The sequence below is a fragment of the Lissotriton vulgaris genome, chromosome 1_1, assembly GCF_964263255.1.
Source record: "Lissotriton vulgaris chromosome 1_1, aLisVul1.2, whole genome shotgun sequence".
Taxonomy (NCBI): domain Eukaryota; kingdom Metazoa; phylum Chordata; class Amphibia; order Caudata; family Salamandridae; genus Lissotriton; species Lissotriton vulgaris.
Genome location: NC_141685.1, coordinates 603,697,270 through 603,718,305, shown reverse-complemented (window position 1 = coordinate 603,718,305; position 21,036 = coordinate 603,697,270). Strand labels below are relative to the sequence as shown.

At 46.5% G+C, this 21,036-nt stretch overlaps 1 protein-coding gene across 7 annotated transcripts in view; it reads left to right on the top strand.

Moving 5' to 3' along the window:
* Positions 1–818: 818 nt before the first annotated feature.
* ODF2L (outer dense fiber of sperm tails 2 like) overlaps positions 819–21,036 on the top strand; it is a 319,588-nt gene continuing 299,370 nt past the window's right edge. For 2 of the 7 annotated variants that reach the window (XM_086954098.1, XM_086954101.1), the window contains exon 1: positions 871–1,005. The gene's annotated coding sequence lies outside the window, so the exon portion shown is untranslated. Of the gene's footprint in view, positions 1,006–21,036 lie in introns of all 7 variants that reach the window. The other 5 variants (XM_086954112.1, XM_086954108.1, XM_086954099.1 and 2 more) reach the window with 5 other exon arrangements.

Below are 21,036 nucleotides of genomic sequence, written 5' to 3'. Positions count from 1 at the left end.
TCAGTCATATCTCCCATTTCTTCCCTTCTTTCGCTTCATTTTCAATAATTTCTCATATTTTTCTACCTTCAGTTGCCGTTGCATCCTTTCCCACTTATTTCTAAATTTTTCTACTAAACAGGCAGACACAAATGCAGTTATCTCGCGGGCACTAGGGGCATAATTGGAATGCTGCAGCAGGTGCAGTGGCACCAGGCCCAAATTTGTCTGAACTCTTCTAACGCATAATATTGCTATTACATCAATGAATTCTACAATTTCCCTCTCATTTCATTTTTTTAAATGTTGCTATTACTTACCCGCACTATACCACAAGTAACACATAGTTGCCAACGGTCCCGTTGTAGCAGGGACAGTCTAGGCAAGTTGGAGACTGTCCAGGGTAATATTTTTGCAGAAACTGTTCCTCTTTATTACACACAGGTATGCAAACAAGAACTTTTCTAACTGCAGCAGCCCTGTGATGCAAAGTGTCCCAGGCCTTTTTTTTCAAATGTTGGCAACTATGGTAATACATTGCCTTTTTGCACATAAACAAGTCATAAGTTAAACTCGTTAATAGACTTTCTATACCTTATATTGTACAACTCAGCAAACTACAACTCACAACAAAAAACAACTTATTATTAAACAGGTAGACAAAACCTAATGCATTTACCAATGCTTGTTACTATACTTCGACCGCTGCATATGAGCGTGTCTTCGCGTCAAAATCGTTAGGCAAAGGTATAGATGTAATATTCTTTTTCCTTCCTTATGCGTAATCCTGGGAGGCAAGGCTTGTTTAAGTGTTTTTTTTGTTGCGAGTTGCTCTCGTATTGGGCTACTTTCCAAGGGAAGTTGTGCATGTTTTGAATTTCATAAGAGGCAGCGCTATAGTGGTTGTTTCGGATTTTGCTCCTAGCAACGCTGCACAGCACTAACGATGCTGACTGCCTCTGCGAGCTTCCGCAACATGACCCCGGAAAACCTGGGCTATACATAAAATCAGGTCGGTAGTGCCAGGTGAGTATTCCTCTGACCTTCCTCTGCTCCGCTGTAGCCATCCGTCGCCAAAAGGTATCAGGTTTATGCTCTGGTCACTGTATTCCCCTGTGTGTATCTTGCTCCTCCCTGCTGCTACTGCCACCTGTTGAAATCGCCGGCGACAGTCCGGGTGTCTACAGTTCACGAAATGCCCCTGGCGGTACTGTACTAGTCCCGTGCGGGATAGGCATGGGGGTTTGTGATTAAAGTCTTTTCATATTTCATGGCTGGTTGGGATACTAGGTGTTAACGCACTGGCGCTGCTTCGGGCAAACTACACACATTCGTTAGTGAAAAGGATGTCTACTGCTTTAACCTGCCCAAATATGAGTTCATTGGGCCGTTTCGAATATACGAAATTTGCACTGTAGACACAATCCGCTTCTAGATTAGCTGCCAATTTTGCATTTTGATTATCCTTTACATTTCTTTATTTATAGTGCGCTTATATATTGTGTATTTCAACGTGATTAGGTGTGACATTTCAGTGCTCTGCGTGTGGCAATAGGAGTGACACGATATCAAGAAACAAAATATATTCAAGCCAATGTCATAGGGATATGCAAAAACAGCCCATTTTGATCATTGAGTGGGGAGATGCGCTTGCCATGGTTATGGGGTTTACCTTTTGAATCCGGAAGCTGTCACCTCAGAGCAGCCTTCTTTGTGTCAAAAAACTTAGACATGCCTTGAACGAACATCTGGTGAAGAGTTATGTGAATACTGAGGTGAGTTGGAAACCCTTGCACATAGCAGGTTTTTATTTCGTGTGTGGAAGCTTTTCAGTGTACTAATCCATTGTTTGTTGTTTTCCATAGGACATGAGGTGTGATAGCTAATGCATTTGTTCGTGAGCTTGGGATGCGTGGAGGTTGACTTTTTAGGTAGCTCATGAAGCTCTAGAAATGTGTGTATCTTGCTCTGCTGATTATGTAGCTGAAAAAAACAAATGCCATTATTTGTGATACAAAGCATGATAGAGGACATGAGTAGTTTTTTCGCTGAGATTTGTGACCATGCTATGTTTTATGATCACAGATCAATTTATGCAAATTGAAGTACTCATGGCAGTAAGTGTAATGTTGGTGCGCCAGAGCGTTGGGGCCTTAGCAAGGGCACGGCGCAGAAAGGACACCACACACTACTTGCACACTGTGGGGCGAAAGTCACAAGCGACCTCTGCCCATTTATTTATACCCTCTTGCCACGCCTGGCCAGAGGTTGCTACAATGTGTGAATGCCCTTCCGGGCCAGGGGTCTCGGGGTGCCACTCCACAGTCAACTAGACCGCTACATCCCATCCCAAATCAGTATTCAAAATGAACACATCAAAGTTAACACATGAAGTCTGTGCATCTATGGCACGCTCTTGGGTTTGGTCTCAGTTCGTACTGTTGGGACCGGAATCCACAACTCGCCTGAGGGCTGCTTGGCCGTCCGGTGGCGAAATCGGTTGCGGTAGTTCCAACCTCTGCAGGTGTCTGGGTGGGTAGGCCTACCGCAGTCAGACCATCCTTGAGACCCAGTGATTGCTATCGACGGTGTCTCTTCCATGTTCTGCCTGTCTAGGCGACCTCCAGTCGACGCTGGTGTCATGGACCCGTTTGAACCAGGATATGTTCTTGGTGATGACTTCAGTCCCTTTCTGGACCGTAATGGCGGTCCTGTTGGTTTTCAGCAGGGTCCACGCTTCGGGCTTGTACGTGGTATCTAACTTTCCTCCGCTGAAGCGATTGCTAATCAGGACAGTACAGCCTGGCAGGATGTTTCTCGGCTTAGCCTACCTTTTCTAGCTAGCTTGCACATTGGTTGCTGTTCTTCGTGCCTGGGCTTTTGCGGGGTCATAAGGTTCTGGTGTCCATCCAGCAGCAGCGGGGAGCGTGTCTCGCCGTGGTCCTGCTAGCATCAGCGACCAAGGTGACTGCTGGATGGTACAGTGTGGGGTGCTCCGGTATTCTCATGGGAACCTGTGCATGGCTACTTCTTGGTCGGCCTGTTCAGAAACGCGATCCGCAGAACTTTATTGAGAGTCCTCATGAAGCATTCTGCTTCTCCGTTGGCTTGGGGCCATTGCTGGGTGATTCAGTGATGGTGGATTCCTAGTGAGGTCAGCATGTCTATGAATTCTGTCCCTTGAAATGGGGGTCCATTGTCGGACTTGATCTGTTGCGGAAGCCCAAATAGCGAGAACGCTCTCTTGAGTACGGGCTGTAGGTGTACAAATGAGGTGGGCGCAAAAACCTCAACTATGATATACTTTGTATAGCTGCTATCAATTATTACTGTGATTGTTCGTCCATCTGGGAAACTCCTGCAATCTAAACTTAGTCTTGCCCACGGAGCAGTGACTGGTTCTTCTGTTATCACAGGGGCAGGATGTTCTTGGCTGCTCGTAGGCTGACACGGTCGACAAGTGTTTAAGAGCGTGTCCACCGCTGCCTAGCCCAGGGAAATACACTTTCTCCCTCATGCGAGACTTCATTTGCATCGTTCCTTGGTGTCCTTCGTGAGCTAGGGCTGTGGCTCATTCCTGTAGGCTGGCGGGGATGACTATTCGAGATCCTTGTAGTACTATTCTATCTGCAGTGGCACTCAGTTCATTGCGCCCTCTCCAGAGTTCGTTCATCCTGTCTCTGTTGGACTGATTCCATCCATTCATCCCGTGTAGGAATTTTCCCCTGGACCTACTCTGGAGTGAATGCAACACTTTCGTAGTACCGTGTTTATGCCGGTTTCAGCTTTGATCTCATCCAGGGTGATGGCTCGCGGACAGGCCCATTGAGACACCATGTCTATGTATTCTTCTGTCTTTGTTTCTTGTTTGCCACCATCTCCGTCTGTCTCTGGTGGGTGCCTCGACAGGAAATCTGCCAGATTCTTTGCTCCGGGTCGGTATACCACCTCCATTTGGTAGTGCTGCAGCTGTATGGCCCAACGTTCGATTCTTGGCGGAGAGTGTGGTGGGATCAGGGGCTGGTGGTCGGTCACTACCCGGAACGGATGGCCGCTGACATATTGGTGGAAGTGGTTGCAGGCCCACTTGATGGCCAGCGCCTCTCTCTCGATCTGAGAGTATCTGGACTCCATCAGTGGGAGTGCCTTGCTTGAAAAGGTAAGTGGAGTCCACTTTCCAGGTTCCGTCTCCTGGGTCCGGAGAGCCCCTAGTCCAACAGGACTGGCGTTCACGAGGAGTTCTGTCGCTCGCGTGGTGTCAAAATATGCCATGGTAGTTCCTCTCAGCAGCGCTTCTTTGATCCTTTGGAAGGCACTCTCCTCTTCTTGACTCCACTTCCAGGTCACAACTTTCTTGGTCAGGGCTCGTAGAGGTTCCACAAGTGTTGCCAGGTTTGGTATGAACCTCCCACAATAGGTGGCCATTCCAAGGAAGCTTCTCACTTCAAACGCTGACATTGGTGCTGGGGCTTGTTGTGTCGCCTGCGATTTTCTCGGGTCTACTCTTACTCCGTCTTGGCTGAACACATACCCAAAGAATTAAATAGACTCCTGAAAGAACGAACACTTGTTTCCGGGGAGGGTGGCTCCGTGCTCCGCAAGACATTGAAGCGTGGCTCTGAGGTGGCAATGGTGTTCTTCCATGGTCGCGTAGTGTATCAAGATGTCATCGCTGACATTGAGTACTCCGTGGAGTCCTGACAGTACCTCTTGGATAGTGTTCTGGAAGATCTCTGCGGCTGAGGATATTCCGAAGTTGAGTTTTTTGTAAGGTCGTAGACCCATGTGGGTAGAAAATGTTGTAATGTACTGGCTCTCTTCGGCTGGCCTCAGTTGGTGGTATTCTGCATTGAGGTCTGGCTTGGAGAACCAGCTCGACCCATTGAGGTCAGCTAAGATATCTACGGTGGGCTTCCGGTGTCTTTCAAGGTTGATTGGGTAAGCGCAAGTCGATACATAGCCGGATTTTTCCAGGCTTGTTTCTCTTCTCGGCGATCACCATTGAGGATACCAAAGGCCTTGGTCCTGTACCTTTCTCGATGACGCCTTCTTGTTCCAATTTCTTGTAGCTCCTTTTCCACTGAGGTTCTCAGGTGGAATGGTATTCGTCTGTGCCTCAGGGCTATTCGCTTTACGGCTTTGTCGATCTGCAGTTTGATTGGGGCTGTCTTTATGCACCATAGTCCTTTGAACAGTTGTTGGAAGAGGTTCAGGACGCCTTCAGTTTGTAGTTTCTTGATCGAGTGGGAAAATGTGAATAAGCCAAGGTCTTTGGCTTTGTGGCTGCCCACCAGAATGTCCGCTTCTCTTTCGACCACATGGAAGGTGGTGGTAACTTCTCGCCCTTTGGCATTGACTTGAACTGTCATTTTTCCTTTTAGCGGCAGAGGGGTCCGGCAGCTATACGTGAGGAGCCTGACATGCGATGGAGATAGTGTGGACCGTGGGTTGAGTAGTTTATAGTGTTGACACCCCATCACATTCACGAGGCTCCAGTGTCTATTAGCATGGTGATCTGGGATCCTGCAATGTCTATGGCACACGTGGGTTGTGGCCGCCTCTTCCGTTTGAGGTTGCTCGTGAATGAGATCAGATAACACTCGCCCTCTTTGTTAGTCAATGAGTCTTTGAGGTAGTGCTTTTGTCTCGTGGGCGTCCTGGTCACTCTTGGGTTTTCGGGCTCTTCCAGTGATAAATGTTTGACTGCCCTTGACAGCGGCCGTCGTCCTCTGGCTCCTCGACTTCACGGGCCTCCTCTAAACGCTATTGCGAAGTGGTTGGGTGTGCAACACTTGGAACATGTTCACCCTTGCGCTGGGCATTCTTTCTGCAGATGTTCTTCCCTGCCGCAAAATCCACAGCGAGAGCTTTGTACACTTCTTCCAGGCCACCGTTCTCGGGCGCCTCTGACCTAGGGCTTGGCTGCCTCTACACTCTGTCTTGATCGTAGCCGGCATGTCCACCTAGTGAGTAATCGCAATGTCCATTGCTGTCGCCCTGGCATCGGATAGATCGTGTGACCTGGCTATAATGAGGATGTCTTCCAGGTAATACCTGGCTGGCGTAGGATAAGGGTCCTGAGGTTTTTGTTTCGGCACCCTTGGAACACTTGAGCCCTCACCTCTTTGTTCTGGTCATCATCCGTGCCGGTGCTTTCCAGCTCACGCAAACGTGCGTGGAACGCATCCATTGATTCTCCTCTCCCCTGCCGTGCCTGGCGCCGCTTAAACCTCTCGTAATCTGGGTTTATTTTAGGGTTAAAATGTGTGTTTAGGGCCCTGCCTGCTGCATAGTGGTTGTTTCGTGCTCCGGTGTTGGGAAGATGGGCGAATAGTTTGTAGATTTCATTGCCCATAAAGTGTAGTAGTAGGGATCTTTTTACCGCACCGTCCGTCTCCCTTGTCTAAGTAAAATAGTTGTCTAGCCTGCTGATCCAGAGTGTCCATCTAGCAGACGCGTTGGCTGGGTCAATGAGTTCACTGAACGAAAGTAGCGCATTGATCTGCGAGTGTTGTGACATCGGCTGTTGGGCTGGGAATCCTGCTTGTTGGGCGGGCGGCTGAGGTTGGGGTGCTGCTTGAGCCGCTGGGTTTGACATGCTTGCCTGTGTTGGGTGAACTTTGTGCTGTGCTTTTCTCTGTGCATAGGTATGATCTGAGGATGCTTGTGGAGGCTGGTGCCTTTCTGGTCCCCCGTGCGTGTTGGTACTGTGACTTTGTGCTGCTGCTTCCAGATGTACCCTGTGATATTTCTACAGGTACTGTCTCCTGCTGCTCAGTGCAGGGCTCTGATGGTGGTCAGAATGAGGGAAACTGTCTTTGGGGCCAGTACCATGTGGCCTGATGTCGCTAATGTCTTGGTAGCATGCTGTTTGGGCTCAGCGTGGCTCAGATCACCAACCAGAGCTGTGCCGGCATTTAGGCACATGCGCGCACTGCTGTACCACCATGTGGGCTTCAACCGGGCTCAGATCTGGAGCACCAGCGATGGCAGCGCACATGGCGGGCTTGCAGTCTTCAGACAGGCAGGCAAGTACCTGAGCTGCAACGGTGGTGGAGGCTTTTGCTCGTCGCGGGGTGAAGGTGCCCCTTTACGGCCGCGGTGTTGCCCTTCACGGCCCCTTTTTCTTCACTTCCCCCCACGGCAAGGGAGCACTAGGCCAGTGTCCTCTTCGTCGGGCTATGACATCACTGGTCACTTTGATGCGCCAACGGGCCAGGAGCAGGTACCAGGAGACTGGTGGAGCACAGGATATTGCCGTCTGACGAACAATGAAGAGCCCATCCTCGTCGCCAGCATAATGTTGGTGCGCCAGAGTGTTGGGGCCTAGCAAGGGCTTGGCGCAGAAATGAACACCACACACTACTTGCACATTGTGGGCCTAAAGTCACGAGTGCCCTCCGCCCGTTTATTTATACCCTTTGGCCACGCCTGGCCAGAGGTTGATGAAATGAGTGATTGCCTTTCCGGGCAAGGGGTCTCGTGTGCCACTCTCCAGCCAACTAGACTGCTACAGTAAGCAGGGTTTTAAGTGGCATGAATAAACTGTGTGGGTGGGGGGGGGGGGGGGGGGGTTAGTGGGTGGGTCTCAAGGAGGCATGCCCTGTGTAACAATGGGAATGGCTCAAAAAACATGGGTAAAAATCAGTGCTAAGCATAGTGTGCCCCTGATTGGTATTCTTCTGCTTCTATCATTGCATTCAAACAAGCCATGGCTATTAGCTTTGCCAATTGCATTAGATAAAGAAACAACACCTATGGCTTTGTTGTATAAAATATTGAAAATGCTTCAGTTCTGAAATAAGACCGTTAAAGCACTAATAGGACGCTCTTTAAAGACAGCGAAGGGTGGTACTGCTGCTGAGTTAAAGATTTTCTTTCCATCCCTGAGGGTAAGGTAAAAAATGGAGAGCTCGGCAAGTACCCGTCTCAGGACCTGTTTTTAAGAACTGCCAATGCCGAGGACCGGCAGGACCTAGCCCACCTAAAGCCCTGGCAGTAAGTTATCTAGGTTTAGAGAAATGCAATGAAATCCATAATTGTCTATTTCAGCTGGTTTTAGTCAATCGATGGTTGCAGGTAACCTACCTGCAATTTAGTAGGCACCTTTTCCAGACAAATATATAAAACAAGCTGACAGTGACTGAGAAGGGTTTTACTTCAACACCTTTTCAGTGTGAGAACTCGGCCTCTACCACTAGAAGCAGGGTCTAAGAGCCTCACTTGCCCCAAGAGGACAGCTTTGGTGGGACTTAATCACTCTCCTAGGATACAGCACCAGTGATACAGTGTTCTGTGAGAGCGTCAGAGCCCCCCAGAGGCTGATTATAAAGGGCTTGACTCCCAAATGCCACCTCACTATTCCTGGGTTAGATCTTCACAGCAGGCTGTGCTTGACTCTGATAATCAGGCAGTTTCATCTGCCACAGCAGCACTGTCCAATGGGAGGATGCAATGGGCTCCCTGTTGAAAGAGCTCATCCAAGACTCCGCTTCTGAAGAGTAGATCCTAGGTGATTCAGCTGCAGTAAGTGATTGGTTTGTGGTGTTCACAACCAAATGTTTGTGTGTTCTTGCTGCTCTCTGTTCCCTGCTGAGGTGAACCCAGACACTGGGGACAGAGCACAGCAACATCTACGCATGCTTCTGGATTGATCCATGCTTTGAGGCAGTTATTACCATTGTGCAATGACAGACGGCTGGCGTGAGAAATTGTGTTGGTGCTTGAGAAGGATTCAACCCCCGCCCCCAACAGCCACAATCCTTGTCGGGGTGAGCCACAAACACTCACTAAATGAAAAAGTGCTCAACCTCCCGCTAGCTTAGCACAAACGCAGTCTGGCCTAACTTAGAGGCAATGTGTAAAGTATTTATGCAGTACACAACCCGTAATAAAGTGAAGACACAACACGAGAAGTCCTAAACCCATTATAACAAATACAATTATAATAAAATGAAACTAGACCAACAAAAATCTAACCAGTAGAACCAGAGATATTCCATTGTTAGAAATGGGGTCTCTAGTTGGCAGAAGTATGTACCCTGTCCAGGTAGGGACCCCCACTCTAGTCAGGGTAAATCAGATACACTCCCTAAATTAACTTGTACTCGCCCTCTGATAGCTTGGCACAGAGCAGGCAATCTTAATTTAAGAGGAAATGCTTAAAGTTTTTGTGCAACACTTGTTACAGTAAAACAGTGAAAATACCACACAGATATAATCCACGCCTAGTTAGACCAATCATTTGGAATTCAATAGGTTTTGCATTTGTCAGAGTTAGAGCTATTGGCGTTGTAAATAACAATGTCTTTTATCTATGTGTTTTGGTTTAAAGTGTACGCTCCCAAAATCAAAGCTAATTTAGTACAAGCAAATCGTCACAACTTCACTGCTGTCTTTACTGATGCTGCTTTCACTTTTGCTGCTTTCACTTTTCATTACATAAGTGTGTACGTTTAGACTTTTTTTCTGTTAAGCACAATGTTTTATAAGGTGCATCAAACCAAGTGTGTTTTTCTCGTGGAGGCAGAAAGGACAAAATTACTAAATTGGCTTTCCTGTACTTCTATGAAAGACAAAATATATATTTGCTGTTGGACCACATTTTGAATTGGAACCGGTAAATCTTCATAGTTTCATTTATTTTAGAAAACATTCGTTTTTATAGCACAGAAATAGCGGTTTTATCAACTATGTAAAAACGTCAAAATCACTAGACAGTTTCACATCATTAGCAAACTTCCCAGTAATCTCATAATGTAATGCACAATTTTACAGTTTTGCCAAATTGGTCGACCCTGTCATTGAATGTTGACCTATACCTTCCACATAATTGCCATGGGAATGAAAGATTAACCAAGCTATGCAACACGTCAAGAAATCTGATAACAAGTAAACCTAAGTGTTAATTTAAATGAGCAGTGAAGAACGAGTAATGGGTGCCACATATGGATATATTGGACTGGACTAGGTAAATGGGGGGCATGGAAGTTTACATGTTTATTCCTCATTAACTGGTAAACGTAATTTGTTCACATTAAAAGAATATACTTGGGAACGACTGATGATGAATATAAGGGGAGAAAGACTCGCATAATCCTTACCTCAGGTGCTGACAGTCACCCATATCAGTCTTACCCCACATCTCACCAAAGAGTATTCGAGCTGGTTCCAACCTAACTCCAGAGGCCTGGACGACTCTGAACATGCCCTGCACTACTTAGATGTCAGAAGGCTATTTTAGCGTAGAGTCATTCCTAGCACACAGAAAGTGCACTAGTTCAGTTTACAATCTGAAGAGATTGCAAAATGCCAATAATAAAAGTATTTACCAAACAACTGCACCGCTACATCTATGAACCACCCAAAGAATTGCAGGCAAACCCCGACATCAGAGCCGTTCACAGTCATGTGACCAAGGATATAGGCAGAAAAGCATAGTTTGTTGGCACAACACAATGACAACTTTCTTACGCGCAAGTTTCTGGGCATTTATTAATAGTGTTCACCAATATGGAATGTTTGAAGAGATTATTATATGAACGATAATCCTTTCCATATTAGATGATGTTTTAACCCAGATGTTGAACACTGAAAGGGTGTCATCCTCCTTTGAGCTGTTGTGAACTAATCCCTTCAAATGAAATTATTTGGACTGGTTTACAATACAATATATTTCTTTTCGTGTGTCCATCAATGCACCATTTATTGTCATATTGGTCATTTTTGTTTTCTTTTTGTGAACTTTTCTAATGTTGCATGATTGTTATATGGTCTTTCTTTGGAAATGATTTTCATTTATGTAAAAGAAGAGTGGTTATCGTTGTTCTAGTCCGAGTATAATGTAAGTATTGTCACTGAAGAAGTGTGTAATGTAAACAGTGGTCAAGTTTATTAAATATCTTGCTCTTTAGTAAAAAAAATATGTTATTCATTAAGCCACCCCATTTGATGGTTTATAACTTTCTAAAAGTGGCATTTTTTCAGAATGGTGACCTCAAATCTGACTTTAGAATTACAGAGGATTTGTAAATTACAACTCATTTGAGTGTAAACAGCATGTCTATATCTGCTCCTTATCAGAAGTCAGGACTTAAGAAATGTAATAAGATAACCCAGTGTGTGTGTCAATGGGAGAGATAGGCATCACAACAGGAAAGAACGACTTCAGCAGTTTTTACAGACAGGACATGTATAACTTAAGTACTGTTCACCCTGCCCTATGAGCTTTTCGGGCCTACTTTAGGGGAAACATGCACGTATTACAAAACTGACAGATTAAAACTGTGCTACAAGTTGCAACAGTGGTCCTGAGACATGTTTTACAGGGCTACTTTAATGGGTAGCACAATGAATGAGTGTTGGTGCCCACTAGTAGCATTTAATTTACATGCCCTGGGTACATGTAGTACTATTTGCTACGGACTCGTAAGTAAATTAAATGTGCTAATTGGGTGTAGTCCAAATTTACCGTGTGTGAAGGCGCGAACACAAGCACTTTAGCAGTGGTGAAGTACAAAAAATCCTAAAGCCAACCAAAATGAATTTAGCAAACCGGAGGGGTGAAGGCAAACGTGTTTGGGACCATACCAGGTTAAAGATGTTGGGTCTAAGAATTTACCTTTGGCTTTTGTATTGTGCCAATTTGAGTAATAAGTGGCGCATTGAAGTATCTTTGAATTAATTAGTCCAAATTTTGATACTTGGCCTTCTCATTTAAGACCCCATGTATACACTTGCTGCTCATTAAGGCACATATCTTGGATGATTTGTGCTCATGGATTGACAGAATTTGGGTTCAGTGCAGCAGTTTTCAGTTCCAGCCTTCTCTTGGAATGTTATGCATTACCTAATTGTGCACTATGGATCTCCTTCTTGAATGAACTGGTGTTCAATCTATTTTCCTTGGTTCTCGTTCAATCACAAGAGATATTCTCTTAAATAGTTCAACGATTATCTTCCAATATCAAGAGATCCTCATCCAAATAGTTCTAGCATTTCTTTCCTTGTGAATAAGTTAATACTCAATTTAACACTCTTCGAGCCAGTGAAACAACCCTAAAAGTGTGTATAGGTTATAGATGCCACTTTGTTATTAAGCTTGTGAGTGGAGTTCTCCAGTGTGGAACTGCTAAGAGGAGATCCTTTTTTTGGTTTCGATGAAAAGTAATAAAATCTAAATAAATGGGTTCAAGAATTCCACTTGTGTACCTGCTAATGCTTAAGTACACCAAAAAACAATCTTCCATAGCAGGAGTAGGGGCCAACCTACCAAGAAATATTGTAGGCACTCCGGGCTCTGTGTAGTGGTGTCTAAAGTGGGGAAGAATGGGGGGAGATCAGTCACCTGGAGTAGAGTCTTTCAGCCTCTGAGCTCTAGGTTGGGCGCCACTTAAAATTAGGTGTCTCTATTGTTGATTGTCACGATATGGGGATTGTATCTTGAAAACCATGAGGTGTAACCAATATTTACTGATGACTGGGTACACATACCAGGAAGTCAAGCTTCTAGTGTGCTACTGGCTTGGACAAATTTGACTTGACTGTTTTTTCATACCCCAATGTCTCCTGACTACCTACAGCTATAAAGAAGATAGCAGTGGCTATCTGGTGAGTGTGGTCTCCCTGCTCACATGCCAAGGTCAAGTTTTTTTCTCAAGACCTCCAAGACTGATGGAGAGATAAGAACAGGCACCCTACTTTTATAGAGCGAATCAAGGACAGTGTGGGTGGGAAGTATGGAGCTTCATCCTTTTCGATTGTGAAGATGCTGATCAGTTTGACACAGAGGATGTTATTGGTTTTGGGACTGCTCCAAGGGGGTCTTTGTAGCTTTTGGGAAGCCTCAATCTGTTGAAATTATGCTTATGCCTCTGCTTCATTCAGCGCTGGGGTGGGGAATGCTTGCTGCTACTGCTCGAAAAGGAGTTTTCTGAAGGTCAGCAGGTCTTGGATCTGCCGTAGGTGGATGGGGAGGGTGTTCCAGGTCTTAGGGGCGAAGTGGGAGAACGATCTGCCACCGGAGGTCGCTCTTCAGAAGCGGAGACTGTGGTGAGCGCAAGGTCGGCGGAGCGGAGCTGGCGGCTGGGGGTGTAGAAACTGAGTCGTCTGTTGAGGTACATTGGTCCATTGTTATGGAGTGCCTTGTGTGCATGGGTGAGGAGCTTGAAGGTTATCCTCTTGTTGACTGGGAGCCAGTGCAGGTCTTTCAGGTGGGGTGTGATGTGACTGCGATGAGGCATGTCGAGGATCAGGCGTGCAGAGGCGTTCTAGATGAGTTGGAGCCGTCTCAGGAGTTCGGCCGAGGCTCCTTCGTAGAGGGCGTTTCCGTATATCAACCTGCTGCTGACGAGGGCCTGGGTAACCGTTCTTCTCGTTTCAGTCGGGATCCAGTTGTAGATCCTGCGGAGCATGTAAAGGGTGTTGAAGCAGGAGGAGGAGACGGCGTTGACCTGTTTACTCATGGAGAGGGTGGAGTCGAGGATGACCCCTAGGTTGTGTGCGTGGTCGCTGGGTGTTGGAGCGGTACCCAGTGCGGTCGGCCACCAGGAGTTGTCCCAGGCTGTTGGGGTGGATCCGAGGATGAGGACCTCTGTCTTATCCGAGTTCAGCTTCAGTCGGCTGTTCCTCATCCATTCAGTGACGGCCTTCATTCCTTCGTGAAGGTTAGTTTTGGCAGTGTTGGGGTCCTTTTGGAGGGCGAGGATCAGCTGGGTGTCATCGGCATGGGAGATGATGTTGAGGTTGTGCCGAAGGGCAATGTGGGCGAGCGGTGCCATGTAGATGTTAAACAGAGTTGGGCTGAGGGATGAGCCCTGGGGTACGCCGCAGATGATCTCTGTGGCTTCGGAGCAAAAGGGGGGGAAGGCGGATGCTCGGTGTCCTGCCGGAGAGGAAGGAGGTGGTCCAGTCAAGGGCCTTCTCTTGGATCCCGGCATTGTGGAGGCATGTGCGTAGTGTGTGAAGGCAGACCGTGTCGAAGGCGGCTGACAGATCCAGGAGGATGAAGGCCGCCGTTTCTCCGTTGTCCAGCAGGGACTTGATGTCATCGGTGGCTGCGATGAGGGCAGTGTCGGTGCTGTGTTTGCTGCGGAACTCGAACTGGGAAGGGTCCAGGATGTTGTTTGTTGACTTTCTTCTCGATGACTTTTGCTGGGAACGGGAGCAGGGAGATGGGCCGGAAGTTCTTGAGGTCCTTGGGGCCCACCTTGGGTTGCTTGAGTAAGGCGTTGATCTCGGCGTGCTTCCAGCTCTCCGGGAATGTTGCTGTCTCGAAAGAGGTGTTGATTACTTTCGGGAGATGGGGTGCGATTGAAGTGCTGGCTTTGTTGAAGATGTGGTGTGGGCATGGGTCTGACGGAGATCCGTAGTGGATGGTGTTCATGATCTTGATGGTGTTGTTGTCATTGATGTTGGCCCAGGAGAGCAGGCGGTTGGTGCGGATGGTGGTCGTGGGGGCGGAGGTCTCAGTGGTTGTCGGGGCGGTCGTGGCGTTGAAGTTGTCATGGTTGTCTGCGATCTTGCGGTGGAAGAAGGTGGGCAGCGAGTCGGACAGGTCTTGCAAGAGTGGGACATCGTTGGTGTTGGAGCTGGGGTTGGAGAGTTCCTTCACGATGTTGAAGAGTTCTTTGCTGTTGTGCGCGTTGTTGTCTAGGCGTTTTTTGAAGGAGGCCCTTTTGGCAGATCTGATGAGGCGATGATGTCTGCGAGTGGCGTTCTTGTGGGCTGCGTGGTTGTCCAGTGTTCGTTCACAGAGCCAGATCTTCTCCAGCTTTCGGCAGGTTTGCTTGGAGGCCCGGAGGTCTTCAGTGAACCAGCTGGCTTTCTTGTTGGTGTGACTGTTGGAGGGTTTCTTGATCGGGACGAAGGTGTTGGCACAGTTTTTGATCCACTGTCTCAGGTTACGGGCGGCGTTGTTGGGGTCGGCAGGTGGGTGGGTGAGTGTAGTGGGCGAGTGTAGTGGTTAGCTGGTCTTCGGTGACTTTGCTCCAGCCGCGGAGAGGCTTCTGTTGGGTGCGATGGTGCATGGTGGGTTTCTTGAAGATGAAGTGGATGCAGCGATGGTCGGTCCAGTGGAGTTCGGTTGTGTGGTTGAAGGTGACGTGGGGGCTTGCGGAGAAGATTGGGTCAAGCGTGTGACCGGCAGAGTGGGTGGGTGTTGTGATGAGTTGTCTGAGTCCGAGGTTGGCGATCAGGGTGGTGGAGTTGGTGTCATTGTTGTTCTCGAGGTGGAAGTTCAGGTCCCCAAGGAGGATGTAGTCCTTGGAGGCGAGGACGTGTGTGCTAACGAAGTTGGCGATGGAGTCGCTGAACTGTGGTCTGGGTCCGGGGGGGGTCTGTAGAGGAGGGTTCCTCTGCGGGTGGTGTTTGGGTCGGTGTGGATCTGGAAGTTCAGGTGTTTGGCGGTGCTGAGTATGTCGTTGGTGTTGGTCGAGACTCTGAGAGTGTTCCTGTGGACGATGGCGATTCCTCCTCCTGCTCCGTTGGTGCAGTCCCTGTGGGTGATCTTTTAGCCTTCCAGGTCACCGTCAGGAAGGCGACGTCTGGGGATGTTCAGTCGAGTAGATCCCAGAGTTCAACGGCATGTTTGCGCGCGGAGCGGGTGTTGAGAAGGATGCATCTGAGGTGGTTGGGTTCTTTCCTGGTCGGCAGCATGGTGGGGCGGATGCTTGTGAAGCTGCAGTTCTGGCAGGTGAAAGCTCCGTGGGTGCGCTTCGGGGCGGCCAGGAAGCAGGTGTGTGATTGTCCGGTGTTGCGTGCGTGGAGGGTTCTGGCATCGTAGCAGTGTCGGGCATCAAGGCGTTCGTGGCGTCCTGGTGCTGGGCGCGGTCCAGGCGCTGACGGGTTTACCTTAGGCGCGCCCGCTGCACGGCCTCCATATGAGGGGATGTGGGAGGGAGGAGCAGCTGGAAGGCGGGAGCGGGCGGCAAATGGTATTGCAGGGGGGCGTGGCGCAGGGACGCAGTGGCGGGAAAAAAGGGCGGGCCGCAGGAGAACTGGGCACAGGAAGGAAAAACGAGTTTAGGCATGAAAACCAGTACAGGCACAGAGGAATAAAAACAAGTCTGGGCAAGAAAGCAAGTACAGGCACAAGGGAAAAATACAAGATTAGGCAAAAAGAGGCAGAGCCGTGCAGCAGCGTGGGGAGCGACCTGCCTACGAGCAGGGTCAGGGTCAACTTGTTCATCAGTTTTCACCAACTCCTCTCCAAATTTTACCCACAGTAGAAAAGATTCGAAATTGACTCCCGATAAGGATAGAAATAAAACTTTCTCCAGGGTAGTTAAATTCAAAATCTTTATTCGGTCTAATTAAAAATAAACCATAAAATATAATGCATATCTATAATATCTCAGAGGTTTATGCACAGATTTACATTCAATTAAAAATAATTAACATGTAGTTATATTAATGTACTTTAAGTCACCAGATTTCACCCTTTGACCAAGATAAAGATCAAGAGACACAGATTGCAATTAAAATATAAATCATCACTACGCTGATGTCACAATTGGATGAGATTAAATAAGAGTATGGGAGAGAAAAGAAGAACAAAAACCTCTGATCGGGTCTGTCACGTACTCCTATTAACACAAGTAAAAGGGACATCTCAGCCTACCTCCACAGATTAAAGGAAACTTCAATGCAAATTTTGACTATGTAAGCATAAGCGCGTAAGCGTGTAGAGAAAAAGCTCACACAAAAAGCACTCTCCACTCCTGAGAAAACCTCCCAAAATACTAACATCTAGCTGATAACATATAGAGTGCATATAATTCGGAAAGATAGTGACCCACAGTTTTCTAGCCCGAACGGTTACTTTCAAAAGGCGCAAATGTGGTAGGAGATTTCGGGTTACTTAAGAATTGTAAGTGGATCAGGACTACCTTACACCGTCTAAATTCTAACTTACATAAGAGGCTTCAGAAAATGATTGTTCAGTTTGATTATCACAGAGGCAAGTCGATTCCATATTTCCATCTGGATCTGGGGACCAATAAATTGATCCTGCTCTAAAATTGAACAGGAGTGATCACTCCCATCTTGTAGGATCTAAAGATGAATACACAGCAGGTTCACTTGTGCTTAGGGATCTGCAGTCCTTCACAACTGAGGGTTTTGCTAACTCGTTTTTCAGTCTTGTGTCTGCGCAATGCGCCTAGAATGATTCTTTCATCTCTCCCTTACCAGTATTTAGGGATCGTGCTGGGCTGGATAATCCAAGCTGATAAACAGCCAAGGGTGTCCATGGAATAAAGTGGGCCTTATCCTGCTCTAAACATGCAAGTATAATATCCCTGCCGCTGGGTTCGTCCGGATGCTAACCCATAATAGGAGAGGTGCCAGGTGCCCTTTATCCGATAAAAAAACCCTGATTTAACTCTGAATGTATAATGAAACTGGAAGTGGTTGGTGGTAAACTCAGCAACCGCCGGAGGAAACAATTTTCCTCCGCTTGTAGGGAACAACATTTGTTAAACCTCCCCAGATACCTGTGCCATAAATGGCTGTACTAGTACACTGCACATTATACACCTTCAATGGTGGAAGAACAGTGCCTCTAGTCCCTGATCTAATAAAATTACAGACTGTCCCTTTAGTTCTACTAAGCTGTAGACTAGCTTGTGTGAGGTGGGGGATTCCAAGATTCTGACGAGCTAAAAGTTAATCGTAAGTAAAAACAGTGCTTAAAATTCGTTAGTTCTTGGCCGTCAAGACGGATTTTGTTTAGCCTTATTTTACCTGGTCCGCAGGACATAATGTGCAACCTAGTATAATTAGTTTTAAAATTCAGATTTTGCATAAAAGTGACAAGAGTTTCACCTAGTGCCTCAGTGCATTTGGAGTTAGAGCTAACAGTACTGTGTCGTTAGCTTAAGTAGCGTGGGAATCGTAGTGCCTGCTATTCTGGGTATATCTGAAGGGGAGGACATTAAATTAGCTGTTAGACCATATAGATATAAAATAAACAATAGGGCGACCAATATGCACACCTGTCACACTCCACTCTTCAAGGAGAAGTTGGCAGCTAGCTCGCCATGGGAGTTTAAGCAAACTCTAGCAGGGAGATCTGTATGTAATGAATATAAAAAAAATTCCATGGGAAGGGTCCACTCCTTGGTCCAGTAACATTAGCCACAGCTTGGCTCTGTTCACTCTATTAAAGGCAGTGGACAAACCCATAAAAGCAAGATAGGTGGGAAAGTCTGGCATTAGTGTACTTTGAATTTGTCAAGGCCAGGTACAAACACTGTTAGTTGGTGCCTAGGTTTAAAAGAAACCATATTGAAAAGGGGAAAGAATGTCCTTAACCGTTGCACATAACAAAATGATCATAAATGACTCTACCAATAATTTTAATCGTGGGCGGTAGAACTTTGGGGTCATACTGTCCTTTTTAAATATTGGTAGACTCGTTGCAGTAGCCTTGGAAGTGGGATATTAGTTGTTAAGCAAGAATTAAATGTGTTGGTAACAAGAGGGCTCCATATCTCAGGTACCCCATCTGGTCCGGGCGCTTCCCTACCCTTGATGTGTTGGCATTTCTACTTCCTCAATAGAATAGATCGAGACAAAGGTAGTAACCCAATCTGGGCCTAAAATATTGTTTTGCAGAGGTGGCTTAATTGAGGATTTCTAGATCTAATTCATTTGACTACTACTACCCAGAAGGATTTACTATCTTTCTCCAGAACTGCATTTTCTAGCAGCTCCCAATCACGCTTGTGCTGTTTCCTCTTCCTATTTGAGAGCGCGATTTTATATTTTCTAGGTGCAAGGGAAATCTTGCTCCTAACCCTAGGTCGTGCAATTAGGGCTTTCCTCAACCTTCGGTTGGCCTTAGAACAGGGCCCATCATACAATCTGGGGTCCATATTGCATGACGGAATCAGCCTGAGCACGGACACTCTAATTATACTTATTAGCCTATGATAATGCAGAGTCATCGACCATTTTCAGTTATGCAATGAAGTAATACATCTAAGTGTAATTTAAGAAGAACTGATAATGATTCCATAGGTTTTTTTTAGGTGCCTAACTAGCCTTAAACTGTCCGAAGAGTGCTGCATGAATGATACTAGGTTGCTATTACATGTAAGGCCCTTGATCGGTAGAAGCATGAAGGAGCGTTATGGTCTCACCACTCTTCAGGTAGAATTTCACCTTTATAAAACCTAGGTACAAAGTTGGAGCTTACGAACATATAGTCTATTAGTGAGCCCACCCCCCCTCAAACCCCTCCCCAGAAAAAGACAGGACTGTACAGTTAGCACCACCTAGTGTCTCGAGTAAGTCAACCAGGTCGTGTGCAGTGACATACTCATGAAGCTTCCATCCCCTTGCATCCTGGGTAATTAAGCAGCCATCTATATGGTTATCTTGGATCCATGAACCCCCCACTTAACTTTGCATTGAAATCACCACAGATTAAAAAAAAATTCATTGCAGGTAAGTATTCATGGTCTTATTATGCATGTCAGATGAAAATTGAACAAACAGATAAAATGTGTACAAGTAGCATTGGTAAAGTCATTGTTATAAAAGTTTATCAAATAAAAAGCGATGTTTGTCTTGGGAACGTGAATTATTAGCGCTAAAAAGGAAGGTTACCCAGAGTTGACCTATGATACCTCTACTTGAAGGCTTAGACTGACCCAAATAGCTAGTCCCACTTAGCCCGGCCCGAGTTGATGGGATAGCTTCGCACGAGTAACCAGTCAGTCAGTCAAATTTGCTTTATTCGAGATAAAAACTCATAAAAGTATGATTAATAAAAACATTCCCTTGTTACTACAAAATTCATAGGTTCACAGGATAATACTAGTGGACGCCCTATAAGCTCTTTTGTTTGCTTTAGAGACATGATTAAACATTTAAATTTGCCAAAAACATTACAAGCTAAAGGGGCGCAAATTAATCACAGCAAAAAATCAATCACAGCAGAAATTTTTTCCTGATCGCCCACGTCCACCCGAGGTATTTAGCAACCGCAACTGTGATAACCGGTAAAGTGCTAGTGCAGATTAATCTTAATGCCACCGTGCTATCCCTAGTGCCTAACAATTTGCACATTGCCTTTAACCAAATACGCCTGGGGGTTATATAAGCCCTACAGACAAAAAGAAGATGGGCGATGGTCTCTTTATCATTTTTACAAGCCGGGCACATATTGGAATTACCTTCAGCCATCTACCGGTTAGTAATCTTATAGGGAGTGACCCTGCTCTGAGCTGAAAATAGAGCTTCCTGTCTCCGGGTTTTGTGATGCCATCCCAATAGGGCTCTAGACTGGGCGAAGATTTGATTTCCAGGAAACAACCCTCCATAGTAGCGGGGATCAGCGCAATTCCAATTCCGGTACGCAACCATTTCCCAGTACCTTTCTTTTAGGGTGTTTTTAGATGGAAACAGAGCTACATCAGGGTTCTCCCACAACCCCTGCATGCCCATTCCCGCTAAGGTTTTGCAGAGCTCCTTTAGCCAAATTATCTTGTGGGAATCATCACTTTTGATTACGTCCCGGAATCCCTGGGCATAGTGGGCAAGTTCAGGAGTGACCCAGATACGACACCAATATAGTATAGGCCGTAATCTAGCCAAATCTAATAGGGCTTCCTACCTAGATCATATCGCAATGGTTTCATCAGTGTGCTCTTAGGGAGACCGACAAGATTGTGCAAAAATTAGTTTTCTGCAAGTGTTAATGGTATTAAATTGTCATAGCCCCATATCTCAGCACCGTAGAGTGCCGAGCTAAGGGCTTTCGCCTCATACACTTGGAGGGCTGGCTGTATTGGCTTTGTCAGGGATTTCTTGTGCTCTTGAATTATCGCTCCCGCATTTTGGCGCAGTTTTAAAGTCGCCATTTCTATGTGTTTCTTCCACTTAACACTTTTTGCCACGTGGATTCCCGGATAGATGAAGTCCGACACCATTTCTACATTTTGCCCATTCATAAAGAAATTCCCTTTGAAACTGTGGTGCGGGTTGAAAGCTTTGTTTTTGCTATATTGACTTCCAGCCCACGGTCAACACAAAATTCCTCAAAAATCTTCA